We start from the raw sequence: 12,978 nt of genomic DNA, 5'->3' as shown, positions 1-12,978 counted from the left end.
ATTAAATTGACAAGATGTACATGCTCCTTGAAGCCAATGTTGTTGTTGTTTTTTACAAAAAAAACACCCCAACAAACCATCAAAACAACTAAATTATGAAAAAGGAGGGTGGGCGAAAGCATCTCTATAAGTAAATCATGCAGTTGGTTCATGCACATATACAAGTCCACCAGTTATTAATGTCAAGCACACTGAAGACACTCAAGAAAATCATTACCATTCATAGCCACTAACGGCCATTAAATCTCAATCAATTCAACTTAACACAAGTGTACTTCAGGGGCCCTTACAGTTCCTTACAGATGCAGCTCAAAAAGTCCCGTCTGACTTATTGCATTGTCCTCCGCACACAAAAAGGGCTCACTAAGGGTCCCTCTGAAAAGGAACCGCAGTCTTTTAAAACTGATGTTCTTTTAACAGATATGTCCTTAATCAACAGGGTTTTCTTTTTTCTCAGCTACCAAGAAAAAGAAGAGGAGGGCTATAATAAAGCCCCACAGATTACGCGTGTGTGTGTGTGTGTGTGTGTGTGTGTGTGAATTAATGTGGTTTCTTTTCATGTAGAGTGGGGGTAAGTGGAATGGCTATTTGAATGTTTTTTTCATTTGTGACATCAAACTACTTTTCAGCATAAAAGCCTAATAAAATTAGTAGGGTTTTTTTTTTAGTGTTATGCAATATTTGCAATCAATCTAAAGAGAATATGGTCTGTGAGCATATGAGACCAATCATTAGGGCTGTCTACATGAATGCTTCCCATGCACTCAGTGAATCCAGCAGAATCGTGCCCACTTGCCATTGTGTCAATGCACCACAGCCTAGCAGCTGTACACTTATCACTGAGAAAATTAATGCCAAGACTACAGGGAGGAATGACTAGTGAATTTAATCCTGCTCCCCTTTATACTTTAACTTGCTACACCAGAGGCTCTCTGTGGCCTTTGTGTGTGTGTGTGTGTGTGTGTGTGCTTGCATGCATGCAAGAGTATGCATAGGAAAGTGCCTTGTGGCCTTACCCTCTTTTGGTTGCGCCCATGCACCTTGCCAAAGGTGAATGATGCCCAAGAAACATGGTCATCTACCGGCAGTGTTATTTTTTTAGAAAAAGAGCTGCCAGAACTCACCATGTACGCCTCTCTTGCTCTTATAATGGCAATGGCGCCCACCTGAAAGGTTCCAGAACTGAGTTCCGACTGGAAAAAAGCCCTGCCTACTGATGCTTTAGCTGAACACATGGCTGTCTCTGAACACTCCTTTTGTTTCAGCATCAAAGGTCTCTGGATGGGATTGGGAGATGGCCTCTCCACATAAAATGCCCTGAGCTTCAGAAATAAACATCAGTCAATCAAATCACTCATTACCGGTTCTGATGACTTTCATGTACAGCATTACAAAAGCACAACAAAGGTCACACTTAAGTAAGTTTTAGTCAGAGTACAGTGGTACCTCGGCTTACATACACTTCAGGTTACAGACTCCGCTAACCCAGAAATAGTACCTCGGGTTAAGAACTCTGCTTCGGGATAAGAACAGAAATCGCCCTGCAGCGGCAGCAGGAGGCCCCATTAGCTAAAGTGGTGCTTCAGGTTAAGAACAGTTTCAGGTTAAGAACGGACCTCTGGAACGAATTAAGTTCTTAACCTGAGGTACCACTGTATATCCATTCAAAGTAATAAGTGCAACTAGGTTATGTCTATTAATTTCAATGCATCTACTCTGAGTAAAACTTACTTGACTACCCCCACATTTTTTGTCATCAGTCTATGTGGTGAAAAAATAATCCAAATAGGTCATTAGTGAAGACTGACCACATCTCTGAATGCCTCGAACTGCCATGCAGGAGGTACAAAGAACCATTTGCTAGAAGGCCATATCTTCATTCGTGCAGAAGATGAATACTGAGAGAGCAAGATCATGCCGGCTGGCACCACTTGAGTGTTCACCTAAACCTCTAAGGAGAGCCAACATTCACATAGCTTGTCCTTAGGCTCTGCTTGCGTTTGGGTAAAAGTTTGGCAAATGAGGGGTGAGGCCTGTGGGCTTGATCCCACCCCTCCTTTCACAGATGAATGCAGAAAAATAAATATTAAGGGCAGATGCAGGATGATGAAAGAGGCATTTACATTCATCTATAGAATCCAATGCCCCCATCTCCACTTTACATTTAAAGCAGTATCATACCACTTTAAAAAAATTGCTCAGGATGCTGAGTGTTGTTAAGGACCCCAGCCCCTAGTGACAAAAAGCAGCAATTCCCAGAGTCTCTGGGAAGGAGGACTGACTAATTAAACCACTCTGAGAATTGTAGCTCTATGAGAAGGAGAGGCGTCTCCTAAAAAGCCATCATTAATAGCCTAATTAATCTAGGTAAATAATGCCTTCTAGCATCTGATATGGTGATCAGTGGTCTACTCTATCTAGCCATGGCGTTGCAGGGACTGCTCATTCTCTTTTTCCTGGATTCTCCTCAGAACCTTCTGCATACAAAGTGTCTGCTCTACTCCTTGAGCTGTAGCCTCTTTTCCTTTCCACACATGCAGGCAAAAGAGTATTTTCTTTTCATTTTCAACTTCAGCACTTGTCTAGCCCTGTAGAACATTCAGTCTCTTTTGACAGCCACCTTTTGAGGCCTCGGGGGAAGGAGGGAAATACTGAAATGCTGAAGAAAGTGATTATGAAATTAACATCTTTGTTCTTTCCCCAGCATCATTTATATAGTGGTTAGGGAGTGAGGTAACTGTGAATTGATCAGGAAATTTGAGCTTCTGGTACAGTAAATTGGGCCAGCTTCCTAGCTTCTCTTTCCCACCACAGTCCATGTTTAAAAGTTTACTAGATGTTTGAACTTCAGGCTTGGTTCAGGTGCTCAATTAAATAAATTCCCAGCAGACAACATGGCCAATGGCCAGGGAAAATGGGAATTGTCCATTCACATCTGGATACTGCCATGTCGGCTATCCTGGTCTTGATATATCCTGGACCATTCACAAGACAGGTTAGTTAACCAATGTTCCCTGGGGGAGGGTGTTCAATTTGCCATACAATATCAATGCAAATAACACACAAACACTCATAAAATGGTGGTGTGATTCCACCATCCTTAGTCTGATCTGTGGTGAAAGCTTTGTTTGCTAGTACCAGTTCTCTTGCTATGCATTTGTTCCAGGGAAGAATCCTAGCCCCACTCATGAATAAATTGAAAGTAACTGTTACCAGTGATGTAGGTTTCAAAGTTGAACCTCTGAAGCCTCTGGAATCAAACCCTTATCTTAAGAAGTCATGATCCATAGTAATTATTCCCTTTTTAGACCAGACCAAAGAGTAACCTATTGGCCCATCACGGTAATTCCAACCATAGCCAACCAGATGCTCCTGGGAAGCTAAAAAGTGGGGCCATTGTAAAGAGAGTTATATCCTTTGTCCGTCCCCAACATATGCTCATCAATGAATACAGTGGTACCTCGGGTTAAGAACTTAATTCGTTCTGGAGGTCCGTTCTTAACCGGAAACTGTTCTTAACCTGAGGTACCACTTTAGCTAATGGGGCCTCCCGCTGCCGCCGCCACACGATTTCTGTTCTCATCCTGAAGCAAAGTTCTTAACCTGAGGTACTATTTCTGGGTTAGCAGAGTCTGTAACCTGAAGCGTCTGTAACCCGAGGTACCACTGTAGTATATTCCTCCATTCCATTCTTAGCTACCTGTTTCACAGTCAGTCTCTAGTTTAATCCCCAGCCTCTCCAGGCAGAGCTCGAAATGTCTCCTGCCTGAAACCTTGGAAAACTGCTGGCCTAATTGTTCTGACTCTGTATAAGTCAGCTTCCTGTGCTCCTGTGTTCTCCCTTTGTTTCATTTTTTTTAAAAAATCCAGCTGGAAAACTGAGTAATATGAGAGCGGATGTAAAAAAAACTGGTAACATGTGAATGTGGACCAAGGATGAAGAAATCTGTGGCCCTTCAAATCTCGCTCCAATCATCCGAACAGGGACCATGTTAGCTGAGGTTGTTGAGAGTTGGGGTCCAATAACATCTGGAGGGCCACAGGTTACCTGTCCCTTATGTAGGCAACCCCATGTGCATTTTGTGAATGCTTTAAAAGACTTCTCAGAGAGGCAGAAGCAAATGTTGACAGATAGCTGCACTCACTAGCTTAGATCTATAACAGTAGGAGTATGTGTGCTTGTATGCAAGTGGAATATATACATTCACATTTGGGGAGTCAGTGTATAAGACCAAGCACAGTAAGAAGTTAAACAAGAATTCAGAAGTTATTGTGAAAAAAGCAAGATAACAGCTCCAAGAGAACTACTGTAGTCTACAGTTTATCCAGGTGAATGCATCTTAATGTGGTTTGTCACAAATATGCTCAGTTCCATTTCCTCGCTATTCTGGTACTCATGCAATCAAGAGAAAAGGCAGTAGGGTGGAGAAGGAGGGCTAAGAATTGCTATTGTCCAAAGCCTTTCAGATTAACCACAAGCGCATCCTAATGAGCCGAAAGTTCAACTGGTTTCCTAAAGGGAAATTGCTCCGAAAGGGTACTGGAACCAAATATATAATCGCCCTGGAAGCCCCGCTTAATTACAGGGTTTGAGTCCAACTGGGAGAAAAGAAGCTGCTTTTCAGCTACGCCACCTGAGATCATCCAGATACTGAAACTATTTGTAAAGCAACAAAAAAACATTTGCATCATAAAACACGCCAAGACAGCACAGAGGCAGGGCAGATGTGGGCCGAGCAAAGAGCAGGCCACTAAAACAATTGAGGGAGCTGTAAATAAGGACTGGTAATCCGCAATCATTGCGACTTGGGTTGAAATGCCAGGCAACTAATGGGCTTCATTCTCCCCTCAAAGGAAATACTTTATCAGATGCAGTCCTGTGAGCAGGAGCAGTGTCTAGCATCTGACCCTCACAAAGGTATCAAAGGAGAGAGAAAGGCATTTATAATTGGGCTTTCTGTCAGGTCACACGCATTATACAAACTTTCCCCCCCAATGAACAGTTACCAGTGCAGCTGTTTCCCCCCAGTTTCTACTGTATGTTCCTACAGTAACTACACAATGAGGAGGAGAGGCAGAATTCTAGCTGAAATGTGGAGAGAGAGAGAGAGAGAGAGAGAGAGAGAGAGAGAGAGAGAGAGAGAGAGAGAGAGAGAGAGAGAGAGAATTCAGCCCTGGCGCTAAAAGTTCCTTTTATGTCACTGTTGTTTTTGGTTCATTAAATTTTCCACAGATTTGCGGAGAAGAAAAAAACGTGATCAATAAACCTTGACAAAAGTGAACGTGTGAAAAAGGCAAAAGAAAAGGGAAAGTGGAGGGGGGAGATAAAAGTGAGATCCCCGATCCCCCGATCTCGAAGGCAGATGACCGGAGCTGGGGAGGAGGGGGGCTTGCTGAATAATCTGAATAGCCCATCATTTCTTTGCAGCTTTTCACTTTCTTTCTCCTCCTGACTGTTGGAACTCTTCACTCAATACAATAGTAAATGCACTAAAACTGGTTTTCTTATGCTAATGAATGAATGGGATTGGGTACTCAGTTAAAACCCACTCCCCACCAATGTGTCCACCCCCCTCTTTTTTTAAACATTAACCTATTCAAGTTAACCCAAAAACGCCAGAGCCTGCTTTAAAAGCTTATCCTCCCAGATGCACAAAATTAATGTGGGTTCTCTATTTCTCCCCCTTTCTAGCAGGGAACAGGGAGAAAAGTCTCGAGCTGGGCTCAGGCTTCTTTTAAATGCCCTTTCAGACCTTGAAAGTGGGAAGGGAACAGAAATGATACATAGCAGCAAGTGTCTAGTACTCTGGCCTGTATTATTTTGCTTCACCTAGTCTTAAGAACTTAAATAGTAATGGCCAGTTTAAAAAAATATGTAATAAATCGAGAAGGAAAGGAGTGGGGCGCGGTGTGTGGAAACAAAGCCTCTAACCATCATTAGTAGACTCTGGATTGAGATCCAGATGCCTAGTATGTACAGATCCTGGTGACCAACTAAGGTTGAAGAAAAGTCCTATCAAATTCAATAGGACCTTTTCTGAGTAGACATGCATAGGATTGTATTACCAGGCACCTCTTTTTCAGCTGCAATTTGGGCTTATTGTTTTTCAGTTCCTAGCACTTTTTCATTTATTTAAGGAAAGCCCTAACAACTGCACCAGGATTAACAGATTCAGGGACATTTTTCTGCCATTCCTTCAGGTTCCAATAAAGCTTTTAACTCTGGTATACTTCAAGTGGATTTCTGGACAAAGCACAGAGTTTTTGTTAATTATCCAAACTGTTATTATTGTTGGCTCCCCATTCATTGGGTATTCCAAATAAAGTGAAGAGATCATCTCCAGCAATTTACCCTTGAGTTCTACATATGCAGCCATATGTTCCGAGCTTTCATGATTGCCCTATATAAGATCTGTAAGTGTCCAATGGGAATTCACAAAGTGTGCAGGTATCTAACCAAAGACCATTAAATAAGATGTTTTTGCACTGTGGCAGTGTGGGTAAAGGAAGTAATTAACTCTCAAGATTCAATTTTGGGTTGCTGCTTTTCCTTCGAAATGCTAACAAAATAAACCCCAGTTCTTTTCTATATTTACCCTGCTTTCAAGTGTATGTCAAACACTGCTCAAGTAAATTAACACACTGCAGTGCAGTCAACTTCATTCATAGAAATTCAGATAACAGAACAAGTAGCTCAAGTGCAAACAGTCCAAAGAAGTGTTAGAGAAGCTGTATTTAGGGAATAAGAGTATTTTAAAAAAGCACAAAAAAATCCAAACCATTCAAAATCACCTCTTTCTCCTTTTAACCCTCTACTTCAACTTGAGTAAGACTGTTAAGTGTACTCATTCTAAGGACAGCAATGGATGGGTGTTTGCTACACAAATAAATATAGAGTTTTGTGTGATTGCTGGCTGAATTTGCTTTCTTCGCTAATCCGTACTGGAAACTCCACTGTGAACAAGGCACTTCTGAGAGCACAAAAAGCTTGAAGGATTTGTGTATCTTTCAGGATGCAGTGCAAACAACTGGCTTACAGTAGGCCACCAGGAGTTGAGGGAGCAAGGAGTAGCAATGTCTATTCACTTTTCTACAAAACTCTTATGTGCTTGGGGAAAAGACTGTCCGTGTAAAAGATGCACCTTGGAATGCGTGAAGGGTGATTCTATGATCCTAACAAACCCCAAATTAATCTAAAATTAGAATGCCTTGGAACAGCCTTTCCCCTAACATCCTGATCCTAAATAGCAATGGTAACAATGTGGCAATGCAGTATGCCGGGCCAGAAATTGAGTATTTGAAAATAAAGTACTGTAAAAGCACAACATTATTTTATTTATGAGTGATTTCCTTTGATTGCAGCTGTATACACTCTCTATTGGGAGCAAAACCCCTCACAGTAGGATGTCTGAGTAAAGTAGTATAGGATTGGGCTGTAAGGCTGCAGTCCTATCCATGACTTCTTGGGACTAAGCCACATTGAATTCAGATTACTTACTTTCAAACAGACATGCATAGATTGGGCTGCACATCTCAGGTTTTAAAAGACAGGACTGAACCCGCTATGCATCTCCATCTCTGCTGCCGTCACCTTTACCTTTCCTTCCAGTGGCTTAAAACCTACTTCTTTATTTTGGCTCTTCTTTTCAGGATAAATGTCTTCTTCCATTTACCTGTGCCATGTCAGCGGACAGATCTCTGAGTTCACCCACAAACGGCACCCAACCCATCGTCAGGTGCTTTTTAAACAAGTAACTAAATAATTTTAAGAAATCTGAATTAAGTGTGTGGGGGGGGAATACTGTCAAGTATCTCAAAGATTTCATTCTAATTTATATTGACAAAAAGTATCTTCTATACTGTTTGTTGCTATTCAAATTTTGCTTAGCATAAACAAAAGGCAATTGATTTCTGCAATCATTTAGGATAGCATTTCAAACTTTGTCACATTAAAGGCAGATATAAATTCTAGAATGGTTTATTTTAAACATTTACACCCCACCCTTTCTAAAATGGTTCCAGTTGGCTCAAATAAGGATGCTTCTCAAGATTCTTCCCACATAAAACAAGCTAAGAATTTGACACCAGTTGCTTAGCATATTCCCGCACAGCTTTTCATAATAAGAGGGGAAATATCCTCCAAGTTGCCTCTAGATTTAAATCAGAATGATGACTTTTAAATCAGCATCATCGGATTTAAATAAGTGTTATGTCTCAGCCTTCAGTGCACATACCATATACACAAATGTCCAGCTGCAACTATTTTTTATCCATATGAATCCACCCAAACCTACAACCCTTTTGACGCATGAAGAAATAAAAACATTAAAAGGAAGTTGGAAAGAGTCCCCAGGATATGTTTTCCTATGCAGTACAGTGGTTACATTTCTGGGCACTTCAAAGTTATGTGCTTAAGGCAACAACAGGATTCAGCATCAAGTGAATCTTCCCCCACACCTTGCTTTAAAGATTATCTCTTTTACAAACACACCCCAGAGGATTGAAAAGTTCACCAAAGAGAAACAGTTCAGTATAAGTTGATTTTCTGTCTTTTCAAAATTGTGGGAGGGTTGTCAAATTGGAAACTTGCCTTATTTTTTAATTGCCCCACAAAAAGTTCCACTGTGGGTAATTTGTTAGATTATATATAGCCAGATGTGAAGTTATACTCAATATGCCATTTATGTTGAGGGCAAGTCAAAGTTTGACAGGTGTCAAAGTTTCCTGGCACTCTGAAGAAAATATAAATAACTCCAGGCAAATATCAAGATATATATAGATATATTAATACAAAACCCCAACGACTACTGCTTGAGCAATATGCAACAATCAACATGAATTTTATAAAGCTGTAAATGATGTGCTATATATCTAAAAGATTTCCTTTTCCAGGTGAAAGTAGGCAGCACAATTTGTTTTCCTTGCAGCAAAATGTACGTAAATTTGTTTTTAAGCCCCCCCCCAATAAGGTTCTATCTTAAATCTAAGGTAGCTAGAACAAACAGATCAAATCAGTAAGTCTTTGCAAGAAATCAGTCTTTTCCACGTCTGTATATTTTGGATTTCACCGTTTATTTACTCTACTCTTTTGGCACTGGGTTCGTGGGACATGCCAATACAATATTTGTTTAAATGCTATTTTATGCAGCATGCGAGTGCAACGTTTACTTTCAAATTCTTGGACATCCCCAGAGACCTCTATTGCATAAAAAGGAGAGAAAGTTTTACAACTGCTCTTTTTATCTGTAACAGTCAATAATACATAAACTTCAAAACGCTTCAGCTGTGGAAAGGGTACCCCAATATGTGCAGGTTTTGAAAAAATACATAAAATAAGAGATCATAACAGACTATGTGCATTGTCGATTTTTTTTTTTAAAGAGTAAGGAACCAATGTATTACTTTAAGCATTTGCATTTTACTTTTATTTAATGGGCACAATCCAGCCAAAGCTCTCATCGGATACAACTTCATTTACTTCCGAGTAAAAATGCATAGGATTGTGCTGCTAAGCTGCTGTTCTACACATACATTTATCTGGAAGTAAAACTAACTGAACACAGCGGGACTTAACTTTCAAGTAAACATGTATTGGGGTTGCACCACACCTCTCATTACAAGGCAAATGCCCTATGCATTTAGAGTGCTTCTCTTTGTGAGGATCTTGGCCACAGGGATCTCCCTCTCATACACCCACACACAAAGCTAAAGTCCCCCTACAACTGAAGACTTATCTTGCCAGTCTCTACACCCCTTAAGAGTGGTGTTTTGATGGGCCAGTGCAATGTTATTTTTGTGGCACTTGCAATGAAAGGTGACCAACTGTCTTTTAAAAGTCGTCTTGTGCTCTCAGTGAGTTACATTGAGGAATATCCTAACAACTTTACACTCTCATGGACCATAAGCAGCAAGAACATTGCAGATCCTCAGCACCTATCTGGTTGAGTGCTACAGCTCCAAAGGGGCCCTGTAATCCCCCCCCCACTCCAGGGATAGCCTATGTGAAACTTCTGCATTTTTTCCACCCTTTCCAAAGTTGTTATTGGCTATATTCTTTATCATGCTGCCTGAAAACCTCTACATTGACTCCCCGTGCAACTTGGATGGAAAGTGTTCAACAGGCCAAACAACACATCTTTAATGCCAGAATCTGAACACACACAAGCATAATAGTTTGAAACTCAGGTAACTATTTTAGGCAAAGGTGCACCTGGAAAATCTCAACAAATGACAGCAATTTAGTGTGTGTGGAGAGTTTCTTGGGGGGGGGTTAACAAGAAAAACAAGAAGAAACGATTCCCTCCCTCCTTCCACAATTGTCTTCAAGCCTTTGAGTTCTTGAAGGGGGGGGGTAAGCACCCCTTCAGCTCTCCAAATCCTTAATAGGATTGGCGCCCAGCTCACTCCATGCCGCTCCCCATCACACAGGGATCAAGTTGCAGGGTGGATTTTTGAAATTCCTTCGCAAATATACTTGCCGAAAGATTGCTTTGGGAAAAGGGGGGGGGGTGGATAAGTGGCCAGAGGCAGACAATTGCGAGGAGTTAAGTCAAACCCAAGAGCCTCTCCATCTTTCCCTGTAAAAGATTTTAGGGAATGGCGCGCGCAACAAAAGTTGCGAATAAGTGATCACTCACTCCCCGTTATAATCGCAGGCTCACAGCCCCCGCCAGGTTACCGTCTTGTTTCTGGAAAATGCCTATACACGCATCCCTGCGGGATTGGTATACACACACACAGAGAGAGAGAGGGAGATGCACGTAGGATATCTGGCTTATGCGTAAGATACCGCTATGAAATATCCGCGCCACGCTTTGCAGTCCAAAAGGTGTGCAGCGGGGAAAAGCAACCAACACCGCCCGTCACATGTTCGCAAAACTCCTGGAAAGTTGGGGCGCGTGGGTGGGAGCTGCAGGGAGTGGAGCAGCGCAAGGAAAGCCGCTTCTTGTGGAAGGAACTGACTCCCACCCAGGCACCCCCGCGCCCGTCTTCCGCGGAGATGGGAGATTTCAAATCAACAGATACACACAGGTTGGGGGGGGGGTAGGCGGAGAGAAAGCAGGACGGATCTCCCCAGAAGGAGCGGCAGCCTCACTAGTATTGGGGCAGCCCCCACCTTTCCCACCACCCACGCACCCCGGGGGGGGGGAGGAATTCTCCCAACATTCCAAGCCGAACGTTGGTCAATCTCTCATCTGCTGCTGCTCCTCCCCTGCTGCCTAGTTGTAGCAGGAAAGTCAAGGCACCGCCACAGTTCCTGAAAATGCATCTCTCTCTCTCTCTCTCTCTCTCTCTCTCTCTCTCTCTCTCTCTCTCTCTCTCTCTCTCTCTCTCTCACACACACACACACAGAGAGAGAGAGAGAGAGAGAGAGAGAGAGAGAGAGAGAGAGAGGACACACACGTGCGCAGGTTCCCTGCTTCAGATCAATCAATCCACAGCAGCACCGACCCGCCTGTTACCAACTTTTGCCGTCACACCCACCAAGGGTGGGGGAGCGGCGGCGGCGGCGGCGGGAAAGAGTGCGCGGACCCCCCTCGTCTGCTCCAACACGCAAACAAACACACTTTAACGGCTGTGGGGGGGAGGCAATCGACACTTGAAGGACTCGCTTTAGAATCCCAAAGCATTCCCAAATGTGGGGGTGGGGAGGGGGAGGGAAACGGAGGGAAGCAACTTTACCCAAAGAGAAGTTTGTTTGCTTTTTCACAGGGCCAGCGGCTGCTCCGGCTCCAGGAGAGGGCTGCGAATCCAGCGCCCCATCGTCCACTTCAGGGTTTGGGGAGAGGGAGGGAGGGAGGGAGGGTTGTTGCCGCTTGCAGTCCTTTTGTGCGTCGTTTTTCTACCCCTTCTTGAAAAGCGGGAGTTGCTGCTGTTGATGGTGCTGCTGCTGCCGCTACCAAAAATCCCGGCTGGAGCGCAAGCTTCCCCTTTCTCCTCCTCCTCCTCCTTCTCGAAGGCTCATTGAGGATCGTCCGGGAAAGGGAGAGAGGGAGAGTTCAAAAAAGTGCTGGGCGCTTCTTCGGCTGCCGCCGCGTTTCTGCCCTCCTGCCATCCATCATCCCAACGTAGGACATCCCCGGACGCGCACGCTCGGGGAGAAATTAAGGAACGCAGCAGGGGGAGGAGAGCGCGCGAGAGGGAGGGTTCTGCTTTTCCCCCCACCACCACTACCGCTGCCGCCGCCGCCGCCAGTGGAGGAAAGTTAAAAAAGAAAGAGGAGGTGGAGGGGGAAAAGAAACTTTTCCTCTCTCTCTCCCACACTTCGAAATCCAGTTGGGGTTTGTTAACTCAAGTCAGATGATCTCCGGAGTCCAAATCCATTGACTGATCTGTTTTCATTCTAATCCACGCCTGCGCCTCCTGTTTCTCCCCGCCCTTCGTCAATTGCACCACGAGCTGTTCCAGATAGGCTGGGATCTCTCTCTTTCTCTCTCCTTCCGCTTTTCCTTTTTCCTTTTCCACATAACCGAAGTTGGAAGCGGGACGCAGCTAGTGGGGTTGGATTGGAAGGAGCAGAGAGGTGATCACAGCTGGGCAGGTTGATCTCTCCTAAGGGATGCAGGTGATGAGTGTTAAGCACACACAGCTGGAGACTTCGTGTGCACACAACCCATAAACAGGCACACCTTTTAGCTCCTGTGTCAGGAAGGGTCCTACCCAAGTAGGTATTAGCTCTGGCTACTTGGGAGCCCACCATGGAGTAACATGTGAAAGGCAGCACACTGACCAAGTGGCGCATGCCTGTAGTGGCACGGTGGCTGCTGAAATGAATTTTGTTCAGGGCAGGCCCTCCCCTTAGGCAGAGTGGGGCAGCTGGCTCAGTCAGAGAATGCTGGTTTAGGACGGGGGAGTCTGTTTGCCACTGTTTCTCAACACTACCATCACCTGCCCAGCCATTCCTTCTGACTCCCATGTACTCCCTTCTGTTGGATGGCACTTCCATGTGTGCCACATTGCTTGCCCTGCACCTGCAGT

At 43.9% G+C, this 12,978-nt stretch overlaps 1 protein-coding gene across 1 annotated transcript in view; it reads right to left on the bottom strand.

Annotated features, from left to right (window-relative positions):
• Positions 1 to 12,179, bottom strand: part of GLI2 (GLI family zinc finger 2) — a 185,156-nt gene extending 172,977 nt beyond the window's left edge. Inside the window, exon 1 of the mRNA XM_081885514.1 lies at positions 11,683 to 12,179. The gene's annotated coding sequence lies outside the window, so the exon portion shown is untranslated. The remainder of the gene's footprint in view (positions 1 to 11,682) is intronic.
• Positions 12,180 to 12,978: the final 799 nt, after the last annotated feature.

Source organism: Podarcis melisellensis (assembly GCF_964234715.1).
Source record: "Podarcis melisellensis genome assembly, chromosome: 1".
In the NCBI taxonomy this organism is placed as follows: domain Eukaryota; kingdom Metazoa; phylum Chordata; class Lepidosauria; order Squamata; family Lacertidae; genus Podarcis; species Podarcis melisellensis.
This window is presented reverse-complemented; position numbering and strand designations above follow the sequence as displayed.